This window comes from Phyllobates terribilis, unplaced genomic scaffold (genome assembly GCF_046119375.1).
Source record: "Phyllobates terribilis strain yellow unplaced genomic scaffold, ASM4611937v1 Scaffold_1__5_contigs__length_1240528914, whole genome shotgun sequence".
Lineage (NCBI taxonomy): Eukaryota > Metazoa > Chordata > Amphibia > Anura > Dendrobatidae > Phyllobates > Phyllobates terribilis.
In genome coordinates this window covers 352456449-352479773 of record NW_027362761.1, presented here as the reverse complement: position 1 = coordinate 352479773, position 23325 = coordinate 352456449, and positions in this window count along the sequence as shown.

Genomic DNA, 23325 nt, shown 5'->3' with positions numbered 1-23325 from the left:
TTCTACATCTTGAGACTTGCAAGGGTGGTTACGAATACATCTTAGTGGTGATGGACCATTTCACTCGATTTGCTCAAGCATATGCCACCACCAATAAATTGGGTCGAACAGCTGCAGAAAATATCTTCAATGATTTTGCTTTGAGGTTTGCGTTCCCTACGTGGTTACACCATGACCAAGGAAGAGAATTTGAGAACCAGCTCTTTGCCAAGCTAGGAAAGTACTGTAGAATTCAGAGATCCCACACAATGCCCTATCACCCAGAGGGTAATGGACAAGTGGAACGTTTTAACTGGACATTATTGTCGATGTTGCGCACTTTAACAGCTGATGAGAAGACTGGAAGAATTCTCTGTCAAAAGTGGTACATGCCTATAACTGTACAAAGAGTAATGCAACGGGTTACTCACCCTTTTTCCTATTGTATGGACGATAGCCAAGACTGCCAATCGACATCATGTTCGATACTCCGGTGTCAGAGACTTACAGGTAGTATCCGGAGTACGTTCGGAAATGCAAGGAACGGATGGCAGAAGCATTTAAAATAGTGTCCAAAGTGCAAGGACAGAGCAAGAGTAAGGAGTACTATGATCGAAAATGTTATGGAGCAGAATTGGCACCGGGAAGCCGGGTGCTGGTCAAGAATGTACGTGAGAAAGGCGGTCCAGGAAAACTCTGTTCATACTGGGAAGACAAGGTGAATGTGGTCATAAGGAGGAAAGCTGATGACAGACCAGTGTATGAAATCCGATTGGAAAAGGGAGACAAGAAAACCAGAATAGTCCATCGGAATTTACTGTTACCCTGTGATTATCTCCCACCACAACAAGACTTCTCAGTTGTAGACCAACATCATCCGAGATCGACTAAGGAACCACCAAAGACTGAAGCTCCGGAGGTGACTAGTGACCTTGAAAGTTCCAATGGAGAAGAACACACCGTTGTATTTCTCGGACCGGCAAGAAGAGGGATGTACCATCCTCAGGAGAATGAACTAAGTCCTGAGGCTCCAGAGTTCATACCAAGGAGTACAGATGAAGTCCAATTCAGATCTGATGATGGAACACCGGCCCCTGAAGACACCAATCGACATTCAAGAGGAGCGGAATTACCAGACGGTGCGGAAACAAGCGACTCAGGAGAAGTACAGGAAGTTACAGAGGCAGCTCCAAGAGCATCTGAGGAAGCACGAAAAATGAGTGCGGCGGAAGAAACTTCTGTGACTGAAGAACCCGTGGTCTCTGAGGAACAACCCACCAGGAGGATGTCGACTCGAGAAGTGAGGAGGCCCATGATGCTGATGTATGAGACACTTGGTGAACCGAGTCAAGTGCCAAGGACTGTCAATTGGAAACAGGTATCTCTGCCTGTGGACCAGGTAAGTCCACTTGAGCGGTATTCACCACCGAGAGGCAGTATGGAAGTTATTGCCTGGTGGAAAGACTTGTTTTCATGCTTTGATTTTCCTTAAAAGACTTTGTAGAAACAAAGAACTGTTAAAGCATAGAGAGAGAGCGCTGGTTGAAGACGTATGAAAAACTCCAGCTGAAGAGATGCTGATTGTTTTAATTGTGTTAATTATTTATTTCTTACAGGCATCCTACAAGAAAAAGGTCATAACATTAGGTTGTTATCAATGTTTATGGATGTTATACCAATTTCACAATGCCAATTTGTATATAAAGTTATCCAACTTTCACCACTGTCTCAGTATTGGTCAGATTGACCAATTAAGACGAATGTCGAGGACGACATTCAAAAAGGAGGGAAGAGTGTGACATGCAGACGTAGTGCTGTGGCAGAGTGTACATGCAGAGGTAGTGCTGTTGCTTTAAAAGCATTCAGCAACTATTAGAAGTAACACAAGCACATGAGACAGGAAGTGTTATGGGGAAGCATCCAGCAACTAGAGGGGTTAACACAGTCACAGGAGAAGGGAAGTGTTTTAGCAGAGCCCCAGGGGGATTGTAGGGAAGTTTACTGTCTGGCTGGAGACAAAAAAAAGGTGGTGTATGTGTTCTGTATCTCACAGAAGCGCCCCTGCAAGTGAAAAGGATTCAAGTCAGTAGTGAAGCTAAGCACAGGTCAGGTAGAGTTCCTGAACTAGCAGTGCAGAGTATTGTCTGGCAGAAAGATAAGGGCTGGAAGAAATGGTGTCACTGGGATCATCTCCCTCAGCAAACCCTGCTGTAAAGGATGTTGTGTTCATTAATGTGCCTTTGAATTAGAACTGTGCTGTCCTGTACTACTGTACTACTGGGAAGACTGTGAACTGCTGTGCTACTAAGGAAACTGTACTGTTTGTCACTGGAGCCTGTTGCTCATAAGACTTAACTTGCACTGGCTGTACGGCTTCTTATTATATGCTACTGTTTTACCGTTTATGAGGACTCTTGTCGAGTGTGTCTGGTCAGCAAATGAAACAACCTCTGTGTCTATGCCTGAGGGTCAATACCCCTGTGTGCCTGTAATGCTGTGTCTGTAATGCTGTACACCCTCTGTGCACTTCATAAAGGGGCTGCAGAAGCCGGGAGCCCCCTTTGTGGGTGAGGGCCCTAGGCATTTGCCTTGTTTCCCTACCCCTAACTCCGGCCCTGTATACAGGCAAGCTGATGCTGGCGGGCACAGCTAATATACAGGCAGGCTGATGCTGATGGGCACGGCTGATATACAGGCAGGCTGATGCTGGCGGGCACGGCTGATATACAAGCAGCCTAATACTGGCGGGCACAGCTGATATATAGGCAAGCTGATGCTGACAAGCATGGTTGATATACAGGCAGACTGGAATACAGACAAAAGGTAAGTATGGACAGACAAGTACAGGACAAGTAACTGACAGGCGAGTACTGGGGACCTGACATCTAGCAAGCGTGCTAAGGACTAAACTAACCATGTTGCTCAGGCACTTCCCATCAAGTGGAGGTGCCTTAAATAATAAATGGGACCGTGCACACGCCCTAAGCACAGACACCGGACAGCGGCAGCAGAAGAAGGAGGGAGTGCAGGACTGCAGCGGTGAGTGAGTCGGCGTCCCTGCCAGGGAAAATGGGCAACATGCAGGGACGCTGGCGCTACACAACCCTATTAATGAATTGAGTGCGGGATTACTTTAGCTGGCTTTTTTATTAACGCTAGCATATAAAATGACAATCTTAATAAAATTCTCCCAATGTCAGCTGCTGTACTTTATTGGTCACATGCATCATAGACAGCGGCGTAACTATAATTATAATAGGTACAGAGGTTGCAGTTGCACCCGGGCTCTGTAGCCTAAGGGTCCCAAAAGTCTCTTTGACCTATATGAAAAGACCAGTGGCATTAAAGATTTGCTATAATTGGGTGCCCCATTAGAGCTTTTGCATTGGGGCCCATGAGCTGAAAGTTACGCCACTGATCATAGATTGCCACTGACTGTGGCACTGGAAGCTAACGGTAGTTTCATGGTACAATGGAAAGAATATTGTATTGATTATGGCATAGATCATATGTCTAGGTGGCTCTTTATGCTACTGATCTTAAAGGTAAACTACATATTGTAGGAATGCTTTAAATATATACATTGACAGATAGATAACACCACTGAGGTGGTATTTCATTTATTTTTTTGGACATACAACATACATAGAAGATATTTAACCTTATGTATATTATGTAGATCTCAGGATAGAGGTATGCTCAAGGTGACAGTGACAGCATGAATCACACCTAATGTTTTTCTTTCTGTATGTAGTAGCTATCATGTGGTATGTCTGCATAGCTGTTGTATGCGAGTCATTTGCAAAATCCACTTCTCAAGTGTCCCGATGACAACTTTGTCATTTAATAAGCAGTGAAAATTCAGCAGGTCCCATGGCCGTATCTAACATAACAAACCCTACACAAAACTGAACGGTTTTATGTACAATGACCTACAATACAATCTCAGACCAGAAATTGAACTCCATTTACATTTTAAAATTTTTCAAACCTTCGACAAACAATTGGTGCTTTTAAGAATTGCTATCAACATTGGTAGAATATTTTGATTATTATAAATATCATACATGTGCCTCCATTATTTTAATACAAAGTCAATCATAGATACAATAAAATGCTTGAACAGTCAACTCTTTGGAAGTATTCCTTGGATTGGATTTTAGGCATCCCAGAGACCTGAATTTTTTGTCCTGCTTTTTTCTTACCTGTCATTTTCATTTTGTTTTTGGCTTCTCACAATATATTCTACAGTATATAAAAAAGATTAAATAATGTAAATGATGTAATAATTATGTGCCACATATTTCTCACTATTTTATGTTATTTTATTGTATGATTATTATATACAGTACTGTGCTAAAGTTTTATGCAGCTGTGGAAAGAATGCTGCAAAGTAAGAATTCTTTCACAAATGTTGATAGTTTATTTTTGTCAATTAACACAATGCAAAGTGAAATAAACAAAAGATAAATCAAAATCTTCATAAAAGCATCAAAGAATCAATTCCAACATCATCGAGTCTGTCTTAGATTGCATGAAGAGACAGAAGAATTTGCACAAGATTATATCCTCAGATGATCTGTGGTTAGTTATCCAAGATGCTTGCAACAACCTCCCAGGTGAGGTCCTTCAAAAACTGTGTGCAGGTGTATACAGAAAAACTAATACTTTGATTCTGTTTTGAATGCAAAGGGTGGTCATGCCAAATGATATTGATTTAATTTAGATTTCTCACTTTGTATGCTCTGCTATACTGTATATTGATTTATTCATATAATGTCACGGGTGTATCAGGTTTGACAGTCGTTCTGGTTCCGGCTGTAGAAGGTCTCTGCCCTTGGCTTTGCAGACACCTTCTTGATCATTTATGGAGTGTAGTGGTATCCTTCTTTCGCTAGGGCCCAGGAGTGATCTGCACCTTCTGCTGCTAATTGACACAACCTTGCTTGATATACAGCACAGACCAAAAGTTTGGACACACCTTCTCGATTTTTCTGTATTTTCATGACTATGAAAATTGTACATTCACACTGAAGGCATCAAAAGTATGAATTAACACATGTGGAATTATATACTTAACAAAAAAGTGTGAAACAACTGAAAATATGTCTTATATTCTAGGTTCTTCAAAGTAGCCACCTTTTGCTTTGATGACTGCTTTACACACTCTTGGCATTCTCTTGATGAGCTTCAAGAGGTAGTTTTGATGCCTTCAGTGTGAATATACAATTTTCATAGTCATGAAAATACAGAAAAATCTTTAAATGAGAAGATGTGTCCAAACTTTTGGTCTGTACTGTATAAAAACTCTCAGTGTCTCCAGAGAGTCACTGGTGATAGAACTATTTTCCTCTGCTCAGGCCTGGAGTACTAGCAGTCGGCTAGTTTCTTCTTGGAGTTTCTTGGTGGATTATTGTGGTCTTCTTTCTGGTGTCTTCTCAAGCTAAGTCTATCCCCTTGTCTGTTTTCCTTGTTTGTCTTTAGGTGCAGTGGGGGCTGACTAGTGCTCACCCCTTCCCCTCCCTACCTAGGGCCTAGCTCTAGGGACAGTTAGGGATTAGGTATCCTGCTCTGCCTAGGGTTCTCCACTCTCCCTTTCCCTAGTTTTTGGGATTCCCCCCTATTCCCATCGTCATACATTTGGTCCTTCCCTCACCTAGTGTGACATATAATTAAGGTATTGTGATGAATATTGGAGATATAATCCCATGTCAATCATTGTATCCTATTTAGATTATAAAGGTCTACAGTGCAGCCAAGGAGGAGGGAGGGGGCAAAGAGACAGTGAGTGACCAAAATCTCACTTAGCGGCTCCAAGCCAAGGAGTTACACCCCCACCAGCTAGCTGGTGGGCTACAACAGGAAGACCCCCTGTGGATCCAAGCCACGCGGTCTTCCCTTTGTGTCAGACAACTATATATTTCAATACTGAGTTATGGAAATACTGTATGCCCCAGCCATTCATAACATAAATTTTCAAGATCCCAAGAGAATGGGGAATGTCAGCCTGGCTCCCAGCCCAGTCTAGCGAGTAGGGATGGGGAGATACACGGCAAAGCCTTTTGGAAACCCCTAGGGCCACTGTGTTTAGTCTCCATGCGTACTATGTGCCCGGCTGGATCCGATGACACCAGAACTGGCTCCCTAGGAGCGTCCATTAAAGAATTATAATTTTAGTTTCTAGAGTTTATAACTGATGGAGGACAGGGGTGGAGATTTAGGTCTAGCCCAGGGAGCAGGAGGGGGGTGACCCAGAGAGGTTAAATGCTCCTGCAGCTATGGCTAGTGCATCGTGTGAGGGAAGTTACCCCACAGAGGGACCCACAAGCCTCCCATGTGGCAGCCCTTCCCCGCAAGCCAGGCCTTCCATCTGACTGGTAACTGACTCTTTAACTTAATATCTGCTTATAACTTTTGTACTACTACTATTGTGTTTGCATCTCTGACCATTATGTATGTATAACCCTTATGCATATAGTGTATTGTTTAGTGTGCCCTCAAGGCGATTAAATATATAATTTAACCTTGGGCTGCTCTTTTATCTTGATCCATGAATCCACACATCCATTGTTCGGCTTAATCCTCATGCTACCGGGGCTGGTTCCTGGCCCGACATAAACCCCTGGTCCGCTAGCGGGAATTATATTCAATAGGAACTGGTGTTCTGTTTCACTGGGGTCAGTGAGAGGGGCCTCTCAGCCTGTCAGGGGTGTGAGAGAGTGTGGTGCCACGTCAGTGACTGAGCGGGCCACCTCTTCTCACTCCATGTACCTTCCTGTGCCCGTGTGGACAGGGGATGTCTGTGTAGAACCGTACCAATCTGACCTAACGTGGCCCCTAGGGGGTGCGGAACGTCACATTGGTGCAAAGGGCGAATCCGTATAACATGATCCGTCTGATGTAATTGTGACAACAGGCGGGTGGCGAGGTGTGGATTCTTCACAGGTATCTTTTTATTTTGATAAATATTCTGAAAATTGGTTTTGTTGTTCTTTGTTGAGACCTTCAATTTGTGTTAAATATAAGCTACTTATGATGAACCGTATGTACCAAAGAAGGGGTTAGTCAAATCAAACTATGCATTGTATGATAAATTCTTAACAGAACAAAGTTTTGGGCATATTGAAAGCAAACATGGCCGGTCATTTGTTCCTGTGGGAGATGAGCTGCTCCTAGAGGAATTTACGTTTTCTACTTGCTTCAGTGAAATAAATAAGTGTGCTGAGCATACATGTTCATAATGAAGTTGGGGGAAATAGTGTGTTAGAACGACAGCTAACTTGTATATGTCCAATTTTGGCTAGAATAACCCTCCTGCTGTTCTCCTCACACATTGGACTAAGCATCAATGAATGTGTATTACTTATATGATTATTTATGTTATCTACGTTTTGATGTAATCCCTTTTCTTATTCAGTTGAATTGTAATGTAAGCAAGAGTTAGTAGGATCATTATGTGTTGCGCATTTTAAGATGGTTTAAGGAGTACATGCCTTTAAAACATATCTTGTAGCCTTTCCCAGAATGTTTTCCTAAAATATAGAGGTGATTTTTCCTTTTCATCGCAGTTTCTCCATTTTGTCCTGTTCCCCAGTTTTAGCTCTAGATGTCTTTGCAAATGTTGCACCTTTTTATTAGGAATGTCAGTAGAAAGACACATGGTTTGTATTCTTTTTTTCTTCCCTGAGTGCAAGTCTTCAGAATTTCTTGTTTTTCTTGGAATTCCCATAGAGTTCTTGGAATAGGTTTATTCTCACATTTTATAGATTCTTCTTGGTTACATGCTTAGCTCTCACAAATGCAGAATACTGCAGGCAAGATAATTCTACAGACTCCTGGTGGTTCCCCTACTACAGGAACTGTGCTCTTACTCACACAGGAGGAGATGGTTAAGCTGGAAAGTTATTCATGTAGGAAAAGGACTTCATGATATGGCTTATTTGTCATGGATAAAAGTGCTTAAACATGTTGCACCAAGAAACCTACAATTTCTACATTTATTAAATAGTGCATACATCTGAAACAGATATAACTCTCAATATACAAACTCCACACCATAGTTTTAAAGCAATGAATACCTCCGGTGTCTTCATGGACAAGCTTAATTATGTCAGGCCTTCTGTTCTGTTGACAAGAATAAGTGTTAAAGTTGAACAAAGGGATTTGCAGCCCCCTAGACCAAAGACCAGGTCGGCAGTTCATGGCTGCAGGACCAGAGTCCTACAAACCTCCTCCAACAATGTGAAAGAGGTGATGTTGCACCAGGCCTACTAATCAGAGGAGGCATTGGGGATGCCAGCAGGTAGGAGGTTACTAGGGCTCTGTTTTGGCACCAATGGGTCCTGTGAATCTTTTTCCTCAACTGGAATAGGTGTGCATGCATACAGTGCTGCTCATCGTTATTAGCACCCCTTAATTTTTTTCATAGACTGTACAATATCTTCAGAAATAAATGGAAATGTACCAAAGTTATATCCTTAGGATTTTTTAATTAGTGGTCCAAAGTAATACAACAATAAAAAATTGTTTTTTCAACTTCCATGTTGCAATTTCAAAGAAGAAACAGAATAAACAGCATGTGCAGCAATAAAGGCACCCCTAATTAATACTCAGTTGCACACCCTTTGGTATTGCTGACAGCCTCTAAATGTTTCTTGTAGCCATCTATAAGCTTCTTGCACTTCTTGGGAACTTTCTCTCACTCTTCCTTTGCAGTTTGTTCAAGCTCTTGAATGTTTGCAGGGTTCTTTTTCCCAATGGCAGATTTCAGCTCACCTCAAAGATTTTCAATGGGATTGAGGTCAGGACTCATTGCTGGCCATTTTAAAACAGTCCATTTTTTCTTTTTTAACCATTCCTGTGTACTTTTGGATGTGTGCTTTGGGTCATTGTCTTGCTGGAGGACCCATGATCTTCTACTCAAACCAAGTTTTCTTACACTGGGTCGGACATTTCGCTCTAAAATCTCTTGATAATTCTCTGATTTCATGATTTCTGTGATACGGTAAAGGCCTTCAGTACCAGACGCAGCAAAGCAACCCCACTTATGGATGCTTAACTGTTGGTAAGGTGTTATTTTCCTTATAAGCTTTATTGTGCCATCTGTAAACAAACTGTTGCTTTGCATTGCCAAAAAGCTCTATTTTTGTTTTAACTGCCCACAGAACATTTTTCCAGAAGGATTGTGGTTTGTCAAGGTACTCTTTGGCAAAGATCAGTTATTCCTTTTTATGTCTTTTCTTCAGCAATGGTTTCTTCCTTAGTCTTCATTCATAAAGCTTTGCTTGGTTTAGTGTGTGGCGTATGGTACTTGTTGAAACCATGACCCCAGACTGTTCCAGGTTGGCCTTCAGGTCTTTGGATGTTTGATGTAGTGTTTTTTCCACCATTCGCACCAACCTTCGAAGACATCTCTTGTCAATTTTCCTCTTTTCCCCCACGTCCAGGGAGGTTCTTGACAGTTCCATACTTGGCAAACTTCTTAATAACATTGCACACTGTTGAAACTGGGATACCAAGGTCTTTGGAGATGGACTTATACCCTTTTGAAGTCTTGTGTTTGCTAATAATAGCAGTTCTGATGTCCTCAGACAGTTCACTTGCCTTCACCATTGTGACAAAGGAACAGGGCCTACCATGTGGCTTTTTAAAACACTGAAGTCCATCGTTCATTGGCTAATCCATGTCATATGGGCACCAACAATTAATCACAGGTGAATCTCTTTTGTGATTTACCACAGGCGAGTCAAAATGTGTTTTCATACTAAATTAATGTAAAGGGTGCCAATACCAGTGACACAGTAAGCTTTAGGTTTTTCTATTTTTCCCTCCCATTGTTTTCTGTTTTAATTTATTGTTTATCATTTATTCTTTCGTATTTAACACGAGTGCCCTATACAAAAAAAACTGTTTCACTTGATTCATTGTTTTCAGGAGATATTCCACATTATGTACTTAAACTTCATGAGTGCCAATAACGATGAGCAGGACTGTAGGTGTGAGAGCGACCCCAGGGATAATCATTATTTTCATTGAAAATGTAGTTTATATTATGTTTAAATGTGTGAATTATGTCTTTTGTTTAAAATGTCCTGTTGGGTGACATTTAGGGCTAGTAATTTTAACAGTGACAGTTGACAGGAAACCTTGAGCAACAACTGGAACAGTTAGCCACATAGACATTGGAGATAAGGAGCACATGCCCCTGTTTAGTGTTTACCTTCTGTGAAGGGGGTGGGCATATCTCAGTCCAAAGCTGGAAGTAAGGTTTGATTCAGACTGTGAGGTCACAACAGAGCCAGAGAGCAATAGCTGTCGGCTTGTAGAAAAGCTTATTGTAATAAGAGGTCCAGGCCAATCAGACAAAGAGCAGCTGCCATACTCTAGTGCAGGGATGTCAAACACAGAGAGCCAAAATGAAAAACTTGGAAAAAGTTGAGGGCCAACCAGTATACAGAATAATGGACCCCACATAGTCCTTTATACACAATAATGATGCTGGGTTGTGCACGCGTCTTCTTGTGCAAAGTGGCTTCGGAGATAAGTGGCAGTTATTTCAGAGGCCATGGACTAACACCCGTCTTCTTCTCTTTTCACACAGGTACATGCCCTGCTCCTGCACATTCCTCTGCTTGCTTATATGTCGCCATCTAATGCTCTGCTTCCCTGATTCAACTTACTTGTACATGCTCTGCTCCTGCACATTCCTCTGCTTGCTGAATATGTCGCCATCTAGTGCTCTGCTTCCCTGATTCAACTTACTGGTACATGCTCTGCTCCTGCACATTCCTCGGCTTGATGTATATGGCGCCATCTAATGCTCTGCTTCCCTGATTCAACTTACTGGTACATGCTCTGCTCCTGCACATTCCTCGGCTTGATGTACATGTCGCCATCTAATGCTCTGCTTCCCTGATTCAACTTACTGGTACATGCTCTGCTCCTGCACATTCCTCTGCTTGCTTATATGTCGCCATCTAATGCTCTGCTTCCCTGATTCAACTTACTGGTACATGCTCTGCTCCTGCACATTCCTCTGCTTGCTGTATATGTCGCCATCTAATGCTCTGCTTCCCTGATTCAACTTACTGGTACATGCTCTGCTCCTGCACATTCCTCTGCTTGCTGTATATGTCGCCATCTAATGCTCTGCTTCCCTGATTCAACTTACTGGTACAATTCTCCGCTTGATATTTCTGCTTTATCTGTCCCATTCCATTCAATACTCACATATGTCTGTCCTTTCCCCACTGTAGATTTTATCTGATGTTTAGAGGTGCCAAACTGCAGAGCCTACAGAGTCCTAGCTCTGTCTTTGATCACCCAGCCATCTCCTGGTGAGGTGAGCAGCTGCTAATTTAGCCACAAGCAGCTCCCCAATGCCCCTCACCTGATGGTTTAGTGTGCCCTATATATTTAGAAGCTCCTTAAGGGGTGCACGTGTGCTGGGTTGTGTGACTCGCCCCCTGGGCCTAGTGTGGACGTGTGTGGGATACCAGGAGCCGGGTCTCTGGGGGTTGTAGAATCCGTGGCGGTGACCCGGTCCCGTGGCTCAGGGTGGTCAGGCTGATGGCGGTATTTTGTGGGGGTTTTAGGTTAATTGTCCGACTACGCCACCCGTGGATTGCGGTCAGCGCAGACCGCCGCTGCAAGGCAGACCGCTGGGGCTGATGGTGTGTGCAGCTGAGGTAGTGTGACTCCCCACGGGAAGAGTGGAGCCCCAGGGCAGTGTAGTTGATGGTGAAGGTGATAGTGCACGGGAGTCCCAGCACTAGTAGTGCTGGTGCGGCGATGAAGCAGAAACGACTCAAAGTCTTTGCAGTGCAGTTCAGGGTCTTTACTGGTGATATTAAGGCAGACCCTCCCGGGAGTACTGGCTAACATAAGGGGCCTGGTCAGTCTGCGAGCAAACAGAAGTTCCCCTGGCCAGGTGGAGTTGTAGGCCTCCCCGTCTATCTGCACTCTTTCTGGCTACCTTGCTGTAAGCGGGTAGAAGTAGCCCACATCCCTGAGTATACCGTGTGGTGCTCACCCGTATGGCTGGTGACTTGGGGCCTTCTGTTAGCCTCCGCTCCTGGATGGCGGTTCTGGTCCCTTCCTTGTGACTGAGACTCCGGCCTTCTATGGCCAGAGGACCTGGAATCCCCTGCCGGCTGGTTTCTGCTGCTGGGTGGATATCAGTCCCCACAACCTCGGACTCCGGTGTCCGGTACTTGGTTTCTTCTGCCAGGGCGAGCGTTGCTCAGCTCCAGCCCCTGGTCTTCAGCTACTGCTCCTACAGAGCTCCTGCTGTAACTCTCCCTGTGTCTGGAACTGTCTCCAGGCTCTGACTGAACTCCCTAATCCCGCCCCAGACCCAGTTTATAAGGGCAGATTCCTCCCCTCCCAGGTCTGGGCAGGAAGTGTTGCATGCTTAGGGGCTCCTGACCAGAGAAACCTCCCACTTGCTCTCAGACGTAATATTTCTATTACTGTGGTAACCAGACCCCTGGGGTGCCACATTCCCCCCTAGTGAATTTTAGTACTCCGGGACTAAACACATTTTTAAGAAAACACAAATACAGGGTATAAAAAATAATACAACAACATATGTACAAGAAGCTTTAGTCTTTAGAGGTCACGGCATGTCCGTAACCGGGTGTCCATATCACCCAGCAAGGTGAAGTCTTGGCACAGAGTAGGGGACCTGTCCAAAGCAAACCCCAAGCGTTGGCCCTGGGCGTGGCTGCAAGGCTGAGGCTAGCTACTTTGGGCCAGAAGGAGGCCACGCCAGACAGGTTTTCTCTTCCGTGGCCATCTTCACAAGAGGCACCAAGGTGCAACTATCTACATGTAGTTCCGGTTATTCAGCGTTCATAACCTGTCAGTCCAAATAAACCTGCAGGGTAACTAGAGAAACATAATTAGTAACCAGGTAACAAAAACATAAACCTTTTTCAACATTTGCAATTTACAGATTACATTTTAGATTCTCCAGCGAGCGGGCATCTGTCCTCTAGTGCTCCTGGTGGACCTACGTAACCCACTATCTGGCTCTGCACTACAGGGTGTAGGAGGTGTTACAGGTAGGTCTTGCAGCTTTCTGCGTATTCTTTGGCTTACTAGGGGCACGGCAGGCTCACTACTAGCAGAGGGTTGATTCTCCTGGGCTGCTGGTATGGATTCTTCTGCCTCCTGGGCCGGCTGCTCTTCTGACACTACCTGTTCTTCTGTAGGTCCTTGAGGGGCTGGCTGGAGAAAGGTGAGGACTGGTACCACGACTGTGTTGTTGATCTGAGTCCAGGACCGGGGAAAGTCTCCGAGTACGGTACTGATCATTTCTTCCCTTTCCTCTGCGGGTTGAGGGTTTTCTTGATCTTCAGGGCTTTGCAGCTGCTCGGGACACTTCTTCAGGTGGTCTCTGGAGACAATGGCTGTGGTCTCTCCTCCATCTTTACTGATGATACATACTTTTGGGTTCTCATGACTTGAGGGCAGTACGGTGTACGGGTCCTTCTCCCACTGGTCATCCAACTTGTGGAGCCGTCTCTTTCTCTTCAAGACCTGCTCTCCAGGTACCAGGGGAACAGCGGGAGCATACTGGTTATAAGCCTTCTCTTGCCTTTCTCTTGCTTGAGACAGACTTCGCTCGATGCTTTCCTGTACTTTCCGATACTGCTGCTGCCGTTCTGTATCCCAGTCTGCCTCTGGCGAGGTGTCCTCAGGTGTCAGGACTCCCATATCCAGGTCAATAGGCAGCTTACCAGGTCTTGCTCTCATTAGGTAAGCCGGGGTACAGTTGGTGGAGCCTACGGGGATGTGATTGTACAAGTCCACCAAATCAGGCAGTTTTTCAGGCCACAGACTGCGTTCCTCCAGGGGCAACGTTTTTAGCAAGTCTATCACCACCTGGTTCATTTTCTCACATAGTCCGTTGGTCTGAGGGTGATAGGGCGTTGTTCTTATCTTCCTGCAGCCATACAGATTGCAGAACTCCTGGAAGACCTCCGCTTTGAAGGCTGGTCCATGGTCCATCAGCACTTGCTCCGGGTACCCGTGTGGACGGCAGAAGTGCAGCTGGAAGGCCCTGGCTGCTGTTTGGGCCGTTAAGTCCTTGACAGGGACCACCACTAGAAACCGGGAGTAGTGATCTACGATGGTGAGAGCGTAGACGTACCCAGATTTGCTTGGAGCCAGTTTCACATCGTCTAGGGCTACCAGTTCCAGTGGCTGCCTGGTGATGATGGGCTGCAGGGGACTCTTCTGGCTGGCACGGTCCTTTCTTCTTAGGTTGCATGGGCCACAGTCTCTGCACCACCTCTCAATGGCTCCTCTCATGCCTACCCAGTAGAACTGTTCACGCAGCAAGAACTCCAGCTTTTTCCATCCAAAGTGTCCTGCTCCGTCGTGGTACGCCTCCAGAACCATAGCCGCGTCTCATCTTGGGACCACTACCTGCCAGGTCAGCTCATGTGTTCTGGAGTTGACCATTCTCCGGCACAGCTTCTCCTTGTAAAGAAACAGTCTGCTTTTCTCCTTCCACAGTTGCTTGGTCTCCTCCGGAGCGTCTGGGTCAAGACGGGCATCAGCCTGTGTCAGCATTTCCTTCACCAGACGGACTGCGGGATCACTGTCCTGTGTCTCCGCCCAGCTGTAGTGGGGTAAGGGATTGAACGTGGCAGAGCGCCTGTCCCTTACACGGTGGGAATATAGGGTAATCCCATGACGGTGGAACGCAGGGAGTTCGACTTCTTCCAGTTCTTCTGGATCTTCCCCTACGTCCGGTAAGTTTGGCATTCTGGACAGGGCATCCGCGTTGGCATTTGAGCGTCCCGCCCGGGATTTGATGGTGAATTCATAGTTGGACAGGTGGGCCATCCATCTCTGCTCCAGGGCACCAAGTCTTGCAGTGTCCAGGTGTGTCAACGGGTTGTTATCCGTGTACACGGTGAACTTGGAAGAGGCAAGGTAATGCTTGAAACGTTGGGTCACTGCCCACACCACGGCCAGGAACTCTAGCTTGAATGAGCTATAATTCTCAGGGTTTCTCTCTGTGGGCCGTAGTTTTCGGCTGGCATAAGCAATTACCCGTTCTTTCCCCTGCTGGATCTGGGACAGTACGGCTCCTAGCCCGATGTTGCTCACGTCCGTGTGGAGGATAAAGGGCTGGCTGTAGTCAGAGTACGCCAGGATTTCATCCCCCATGAGGGCCATCTTCAGCTGGCGGAAGGACTCTTCTTCCAGCTTTTCCCATCTGAAGGGCGGCTTCTGGTTTTTGGCCTTCCTGGATTGGCTTATCAGGAGGTCCTGCATAGGAGCTGCCATTTTGGTGAAACCGGGAATGAACCTTCGGTAGTAGCCTACCAACCCGAGAAACTGCCGCACTTCCTTTATGCTGGAGGGTCTTGGCCAGTCTTTAATCACGGTGATCTTATCGGGGTCGGGAGCCACTCCGTCAGCACTCACCACGTGTCCCAGGTACTGTACCTTTGGTTTCAGCAGGTGACACTTGGAGGGTTTCACCTTTAGGCCGTAGCTTGCCAGGGCATCAAACACTTCTGCCAGGTGTTTCAGATGGTCCTCGTAGGTTTTGGAATAGACGATGATATCGTCCAGGTATAACAGGACCGTCTCGAAATTCCGGTGTCCCAGACAGCATTCCATCAACCGTTGGAAGGTTCCTGGTGCATTGCAGAGCCCGAACGGCATACAGTTGAATTCACTGAGGCCCATCGGGGTGGTGAATGCAGTCTTCTCCTTGTCTGCCTCTGCTACTGGAACCTGCCAGTACCCGCTAGTAAGATCCAAAGTGGAGAAGAAGTTAGCAGATTTTAATGCAGCTAAAGATTCTTCTATCCTAGGTAACGGGTACGCATCTTTGTGTGTGATACGGTTGACCTTTCTGTAGTCTACACACATTCTCATGGTGTTGTCCTTCTTTTTCACTAGAACTAGTGGAGCTGCCCAGGGGCTACAGCTGTCCCTAATTACCCCAGCCTCCTTCATGTCCCGCAACATCCCTTTTGCATGCTGATAGTGTGCAGGGGTACAGGTCGGTATCTTTCCTTTATGGGCGGATGGTCTCCTGTGAGGATGTGATGTTCTACCCCCTTTACTCGCCCGAAGTCCAGCGGGTGTTTACTAAAGACTCTTTCGTACTCCTGAACCACCCGGTAGACTCCCTGTTTTTGGTGTGAGGGAGTGGAGTCAGTACCCAAATGCAGTTGCTGACACCAGTCCTCCATTTGTTTCTTAGAGCCGTTACCTTCCTCTGGTTGAGATGGAGGCAACGGTTCCACGGCCCTTACAGAATTTTGGTTTATGGTGAACAATTTGGCTAGCGTGGCATACCGGGGCAGGTATACTTCTCTCTCCCCGATATTTATGATGCGGACGGGCACCCTCCCATGGCGTACATCGACCACCCCCCATGCTGTCAAAATGGTGGGCCTACTGTCTGAGTAGACGGGTTCTACCATTGCTTGGTAGTCTCTACCTCTTAGACCAATAGCTGCCCGGCACCAGATCATCATCTCACTTTTCGGGGGCATGGCAATAGGGAACGGGTCACACATTCTCACGCTACCTATCTCACCACCAGATAGTTCCACTTGTTGCCGCTTCATCAGTGCCCGGATCTCTTTTTAGAGCACACGCTGCTGGCTGGAACTGGCGTTCTTGGCAACCTGCTGTAAAATGAGAATCACCTCTGCAAGACAATTTTCAATCACGTTAGTTCCCAAGGTTATTCTAGGGTGACTCTCATGACGGTCAATGTCCACAATAATCAGTCCTTGTGCCGCCAGTTCGACTTTACCGACCTTAATGGTCACCTCCTTGAATCCCACCTGCGGCACGGGCTGACCATTGCTGGCGATGATACTCAGGTCGTCATCTGGGTAGCGGGTTATGTCCGAGTCATTCCAGTACCGCTTAAAGAGCACGTACTGGATGGTAGTCACTTGTGACCCAGTGTCCAGTAGGGCACTCATAGGAATGCCATCCAGTACCACAGGCAAGACCGGACGTCCCCCTATGTATTTATCACGCCAGTTCGATGGGCCTGATGATCTTATGCCTGGGGGTTGGCCCTCTACCCCAGGTTGTGCCCGTTTAAATGACAGAACCTTGCCATGTGTCCGGGTTGATTGCAGCGGCGGCAGATGGGTTGTCCGTCCTCGTTGTATCTGTCGCTGGGTCTTCCTCTGGACGATGGGATCCAACTCTGTCGGTGCCACGGGACGTCCTCCGGACTGGTGGCCAGCTTGATCCTTCCTGGAGGAGAGACCTGTAAAGACTGCACAGTTCTTGTTAGCGCGGATACGCTTTTAGTTAGCTCTTGGACCTGATGGTGCAGGTCTGTAGCCGGGTTGTTGTCCAAAGCCTGCGCACCAGCTCCTACAGACTCTGTAGACAAGGGCGCAGCCTCTTGATGATAGGTAATAGCAGGGCGCCGGTGGGTTACAGCGCTACCCGGTGCCGATTCTCGGAGCACCCGGATGGCCCTGTCCTTGAACTTTGCAAAGTCTAAACCAGGGTTCTGCAAGGCCATAACACAACTGGGTTCGGTGGGCGTTGGACAGCAGACCCTCAATGAATTGCTCAGTTAACAGTTCATCTGCATTCCGCACACTGTCAGGGTCTGCCTGTTTAATGGCTCCCAGGGACTCTTGCAAATTCAAAGCATAGTCTCTTATACTGTCTTGGGTCCGCTGCTTGCACCCCTAGAATTTCATTTTGATCTCTGCTGAGGTGCGGGTATCAAAGGTGTCCCTCAGATGGGCTAAGATTTCTTTTACAGTCTCCTTGTCCCGGACTGACCAGGACTTTACTTCACGTTGGGCTGCCCCGGTTAGCTGGCCTACCAATATGCTCACTTTTTGTCCTTCTGTCAGGGGGTATACCTTAAACAGGCTGTACAGTCTCTCTTTAAAGTCGCTTAGGGTATGCGACTCCCCTGAGTACTGGGGCAGCCAGGCCGCTCCGGGAATATAGGGCATTGTAAATGGGATTACTGCGGCAGCGGCCGCGCTGGTGGTAGAGGGTCCCTCCGTATCCGTCATCTTCCTCCCCTCTAGTTAAGTGTGGCCTACCTTCTGTTGCTTCTTCTCCGTAGGCCACGGCTCCGCAGACGATCGTCAGGGTGGAGGACCTTGCGTTGCACTCTGGTGACGTCAGAGTCGCTCTCTCTCCTTCCAGGACCTTGCGCAGCGTCGGTGCGTGGGGCGGAGCTTTGGGTCTCGCGCGCTTTCGGCGTCCACGCCCCTCTTCTTCCCGCGCGGCGTCCCGAAGATGGCGTCCAATGGCGGGAAAACGACTGCGGATGGTGGGAAACTTTTGAAGATGGCGGGAAACTTTTGAAGATGGCGGGAAACTGCTCCGGATGGCGGGGACCTTCACCACGGCAGGTATGACAGTCTTTTGAAGGCGCGCAGTACCCGGTGGTTGCGGGCACGAAATCCTGCCGACTACGCCAAAGCTGACTCGCCCCCTGGGCCTAGTGTGGACGTGTGTGGGATACCCGGAGCCGGGTCTCTGGGGGTTGTAGAATCCGTGGCGGTGACCTGGTCCCATGGCTCAGAGTGGTCAGGCCGATGGCGGTATTTTGTGGGGGTTTTAGGTTAATTGTCCGACTACGCCACCCGTGGATTGCGGTCAGCGCGGACCGCCGCTGCAAGGCAGACCGCTGGGGCTGATGGTGTGTGCAGCTGAGGTAGTGTGACTCCCCACGGGAAGAGTGGAGCCCCAGGGCAGTGTAGTTGATGGTGAGGGTGATAGTGCACGGGAGTCCCAGCACTAGTAGTGCTGGTGCGGCGATGAAGCAGGAACGACTCAAAGTCTTTGCAGTGCAGTTCAGGGTCTTTACTGGTGATATTAAGGCAGACCCTCCCGGGAGTACTAGTGTGCCCTATATATTTAGAAGCTCCTTAAGGGGTGCATGCGTGCTGGGTTGTGCACGAGTCTTCTTGTGCAAAGTGGCTTCGGAAATAAGTGGCAGTTATTTCAGAGGCCATGGACTAACACCCGTCTTCTTCTCTTTTCACACAGGTACATGCTCTGCTCCTGCACATTCCTCTGCTTGCTGTATATGTCGCGATCTAATGCTCTGCTTCCCTGATTCAACTTACTGGTACATGCTCTGCTCCTCCACATTCCTCTGCTTGCTTATATGTCGCCATCTAATGTTCTGCTTCCCTGATTCAACTTACTGGTACATGCTCTGCTCCTGCACATTCCTCTGCTTGCTTATATGTCGCCATCTAATGCTCTGCTTCCCTGATTCAACTTACTGGTACATGCTCTGCTCCTGCACATTCCTCTGCATGCTGTATATGTCGCCATCTAATGCTCTGCTTCCCTGATTCAACTTACTGGTACATGCTCTGCTCCTGCACATTCCTCTGCTTGCTGTATATGTCGCCATCTAATGCTCTGCTTCCCTGATTCAACTTACTGATACAATTCTCCGCTTGATATTTCTGCTTTATCTGTCCAATTCCATTCAATACTCACATATGTCTGTCCTTTCCCAGCTGTAGATTTTATCTGATGTTTAGAGGTGCCAAACTGCAGAGCCTACAGAGTCCTAGCTCTGTCTTTGTTCACCCATCCATCTCCTGGTGAGGTGAGCAGCTGCTAATTTAGCCACAAGCAGCTCCCCAATGCCCCTCACCTGATGGTTTAGTGTGCCCTATATATTTAGAAGCTCCTTAAGGGGTGCACGCGTGCTGGGTTGTGCACACGTCTTCTTGTGCAAAGTGGATTCGGAGATAAGTGGCAGTTATTTCAGAGGCCATTTACTAACACTCGTCTTCTTCTCTTTTCACACAGGTACATGCTTTGCTCCTGCACATTCCTCTGCTTGCTGTATATGTCGCGATCTAATGCTCTGCTTCCCTGATTCAACTTACTGGTACATGCTCTGCTTATGCACATTCCTCTGCTTGCTGTATATGTCGCCATCAAGTGCTCTGCTTCCCTGATTCAACTTACTGGTACATGCTCTGCTCCTGCACATTCCTCTGCTTGCTATATATGTCGCCATCTAATGCTCTGATTCCCTGATTCAACTTACTGGTACATGCTCTGCTCCTGCATATTCCTCTGCTTGCTGTATATGTCGCCATCTAATGCTCTGCTTCCCTGATTCAACTTACTGGTACATGCTCTGCTCCTGCACATTCCTCTGCTTGCTTATATGTCGCCATCTAATGCTCTGCTTCCCAGATTCAACTTACTGGTACATGCTCTGCTCCTGCACATTCCTCTGCTTGCTGTATATGTCGCCATCTAATGCTCTGCTTCCCTGATTCAACTTACTGGTACATGCTCTGCTCCTGCACATTCCTCTGCTTGCTGTATATGTGGCCATCTAATGCTCTGCTTCCCTGATTCAACTTACTGGTACATGCTCTGCTCCTGCACATTCCTCTGCTTGCTGTATATGTCGCCATCTAATGCTCTGCTTCACTGATTCAACTTACTGGTTCATGCTCTGCTCCTGCACATTCCTCTGCTTGCTGTATATGTCGCCATCTAGTGCTCTGCTTCCCTGATTCAACTTACTGGTACAATTCTCCGCTTGATATTTCTGCTTTATCTGTCCCATTCCATTCAATACTCACATATGTCTGTCCTTTCTCCACTGTAGATTTTATCTGATGTTTAGAGGTGCCAAACTGCAGAGCCTACAGAGTCCTAGCTCTGTCTTTGTTCACCCAGCCATCTCCTGGTGAGGTGAGTAGCTGCTAATTTAGCCACAAGCAGCTCCCCAATGCCCCTCACCTGATGGTTTAGTGTGCCCTATATATTTAGAAGCTACTTAAGGGGTGCACGCGTGCTGGGTTGTGCACGCGTCTTCTTGTGCAAAGTGGCTTCGGAGATAAGTGGCAGTTATTTCAGAGGCCATGGACTAACACCCGTCTTCTTCTCCTTTCACACAGGTACATGCTTTGATCCTGCACATTCCTCTGCTTGCTGTATATGTCGCCATGTAATGCTCTGCTTCCCTGATTCAGCTTACTGGTACATGCTCTGCTCCTGCACATTCCTCTGCTTGCTGTATATGTCGCCATCTAATGCTCTGCTTCCCTGATTCAACTTACTGGTACATGCTCTGCTCCTGTACATTCCTCTGCTTGCTGTATACGTCGCCATCTAATGCTCTGCTTCCCTGATTCAACTTACTGGTACATGCTCTGCTCCTGCACATTCCTCTGCTTGCTGTATATGTCGCCATCTAATGCTCTACTTCCCTGATTCAACTTACTGGTACGTGCTCTGCTCCTGCACATTCCTCTGCTTGCTGTATATGTCGCCATCTAATGCTCTGCTTCCCGGATTCAACTTACTGGTACAATGCTCCGCTTGATATTTCTGCTTTATCTGTCCCATTCCATTCAATACTCACATATGTCTGTCCTTTCCCCACTGTAGATTTTATCTGATGTTTAGAGGTAACAAACTGCAGACCCTACAGAGTCCTAGCTCTGTCTTTGATCACCCAGCCATCTCCTGGTGAGATGACCAGCTGCTAATTTAGCCACAAGCAGATCCCCAATGCCGCTCACCTGATGGTTTAGTGTGCCCTATATATTTAGAAGCTCCTTAAGGGGTGCATGCGTGCTGGGTTGTGCACGAGTCTTCTTGTGCAAAGTGGATTCGGAGATAAGTGGCAGTTATTTCAGAGGCCATGGACTAACACCCGTCTTCTTCTCTTTTCACACAGGTACATGCTCTGCTCCTCCACATTCCTCTGCTTGCTTATATGTCGCCATCTAATGTTCTGCTTCCCTGATTCAACTTACTGGTACATGCTCTGCTCCTGCACATTCCTCTGCTTGCTTATATGTCGCCATCTAATGCTCTGCTTCCCTGATTCAACTTACTGGTACATGCTCTGATCCTGCAGATTCCTCTGCATGCTGTATATGTCGCCATCTAATGCTCTGCTTCCCTGATTCAACTTACTGGTACATGCTCTGCTCCTGCACATTCCTCTGCTTGCTGTATATGTCGCCATCTAATGCTCTGCTTCCCTGATTCAACTTACTGGTACAATTCTCCGCTTGATATTTCTGCTTTATCTGTCCCATTCCATTCAATACTCACATATGTCTGTCCTTTCCCAGCTGTAGATTTTATCTGATGTTTAGAGGTGCCAAACTGCAGAGCCTACAGAGTCCTAGCTCTGTCTTTGTTCACCCAGCCATCTCCTGGTGAGGTGAGCAGCTGCTAATTTAGCCACAAGCAGCTCCCCAATGCCCCTCACCTGATGGTTTAGTGTGCCCTATATATTTAGAAGCTCCTTAAGGGGTGCACGCGTGCTGGGTTGTGCACACGTCTTCTTGTGCAAAGTGGATTCGGAGATAAGTGGCAGTTATTTCAGAGGCCATGGACTAACACCCGTCTTCTTCTCTTTTCACACAGGTACATGCTTTGCTCCTGGACATTCCTCTGCTTGCTGTATATGTCGCCATGTAATGCTCTGCTTCCCTGATTCAACTTACTTGTACATGCTCTGCTTCTGCACATTCATCTACTTGCTGTATATGTCGCCATCTAGTGCTCTACTTCCCCGACTCAACTTACTGGTACATGCTCTGCTCCTGAACATTCCCCTGCTTGCTATATATGTCGCCATCTAATGCTCTGCTTCCATGATTCAACTTACTGGTACATGCTCTGCTCCTGCACATTCCTCTGCTTGCTGTATATGTCGCCATCTAATGCTCTGCTTCCCTGATTCAACTTACTGGTACATGCTCTGCTCCTGCACATTCCTCTGCTTGCTGTATATGTCGTCATCTAATGCTCTGCTTCCCTGATTCACCTTACTGGTACATGCTCTGCTCCTGCACATTCCTCTGCTTGCTGTATATGTCGCCATCTAATGCTCTGCTTCCCTGATTCAACTTACTGGTACATGCTCTGCTCCTGCACATTCCTCTGCTTGCTGTATATGTCGCCGTCTAATGCTCTGCTTCCCTGATTCAACTTACTGGTACAATTCTCCGCTTGATATTTCTGCTTTATCTGTCCCATTCCATTCAATTCTCACATATGTCTGTCCTTTCCCCACTGTAGATTTTATCTGATGTTTAGAGGTGCCAAACTGCAGAGCCTACAGAGTCCTAGCTCTGTCTTTGTTCACCCATCCATCTCCTGGTGAGGTGAGCAGCTGCTAATTTAGCCACAAGCAGCTCCCCAATGCCCCTCACCTGATGGTTTAGTGTGCCCTATATATTTTGAAGCTTCTTAAGGGGTGCACGCGTGCTGTGTTGTGCACACGTCTTCTTGTGCAAAGTGGATTCGGAGATAAGTGGCAGTTATTTCAGAGGCCATTTACTAACACTCGTCTTCTTCTCT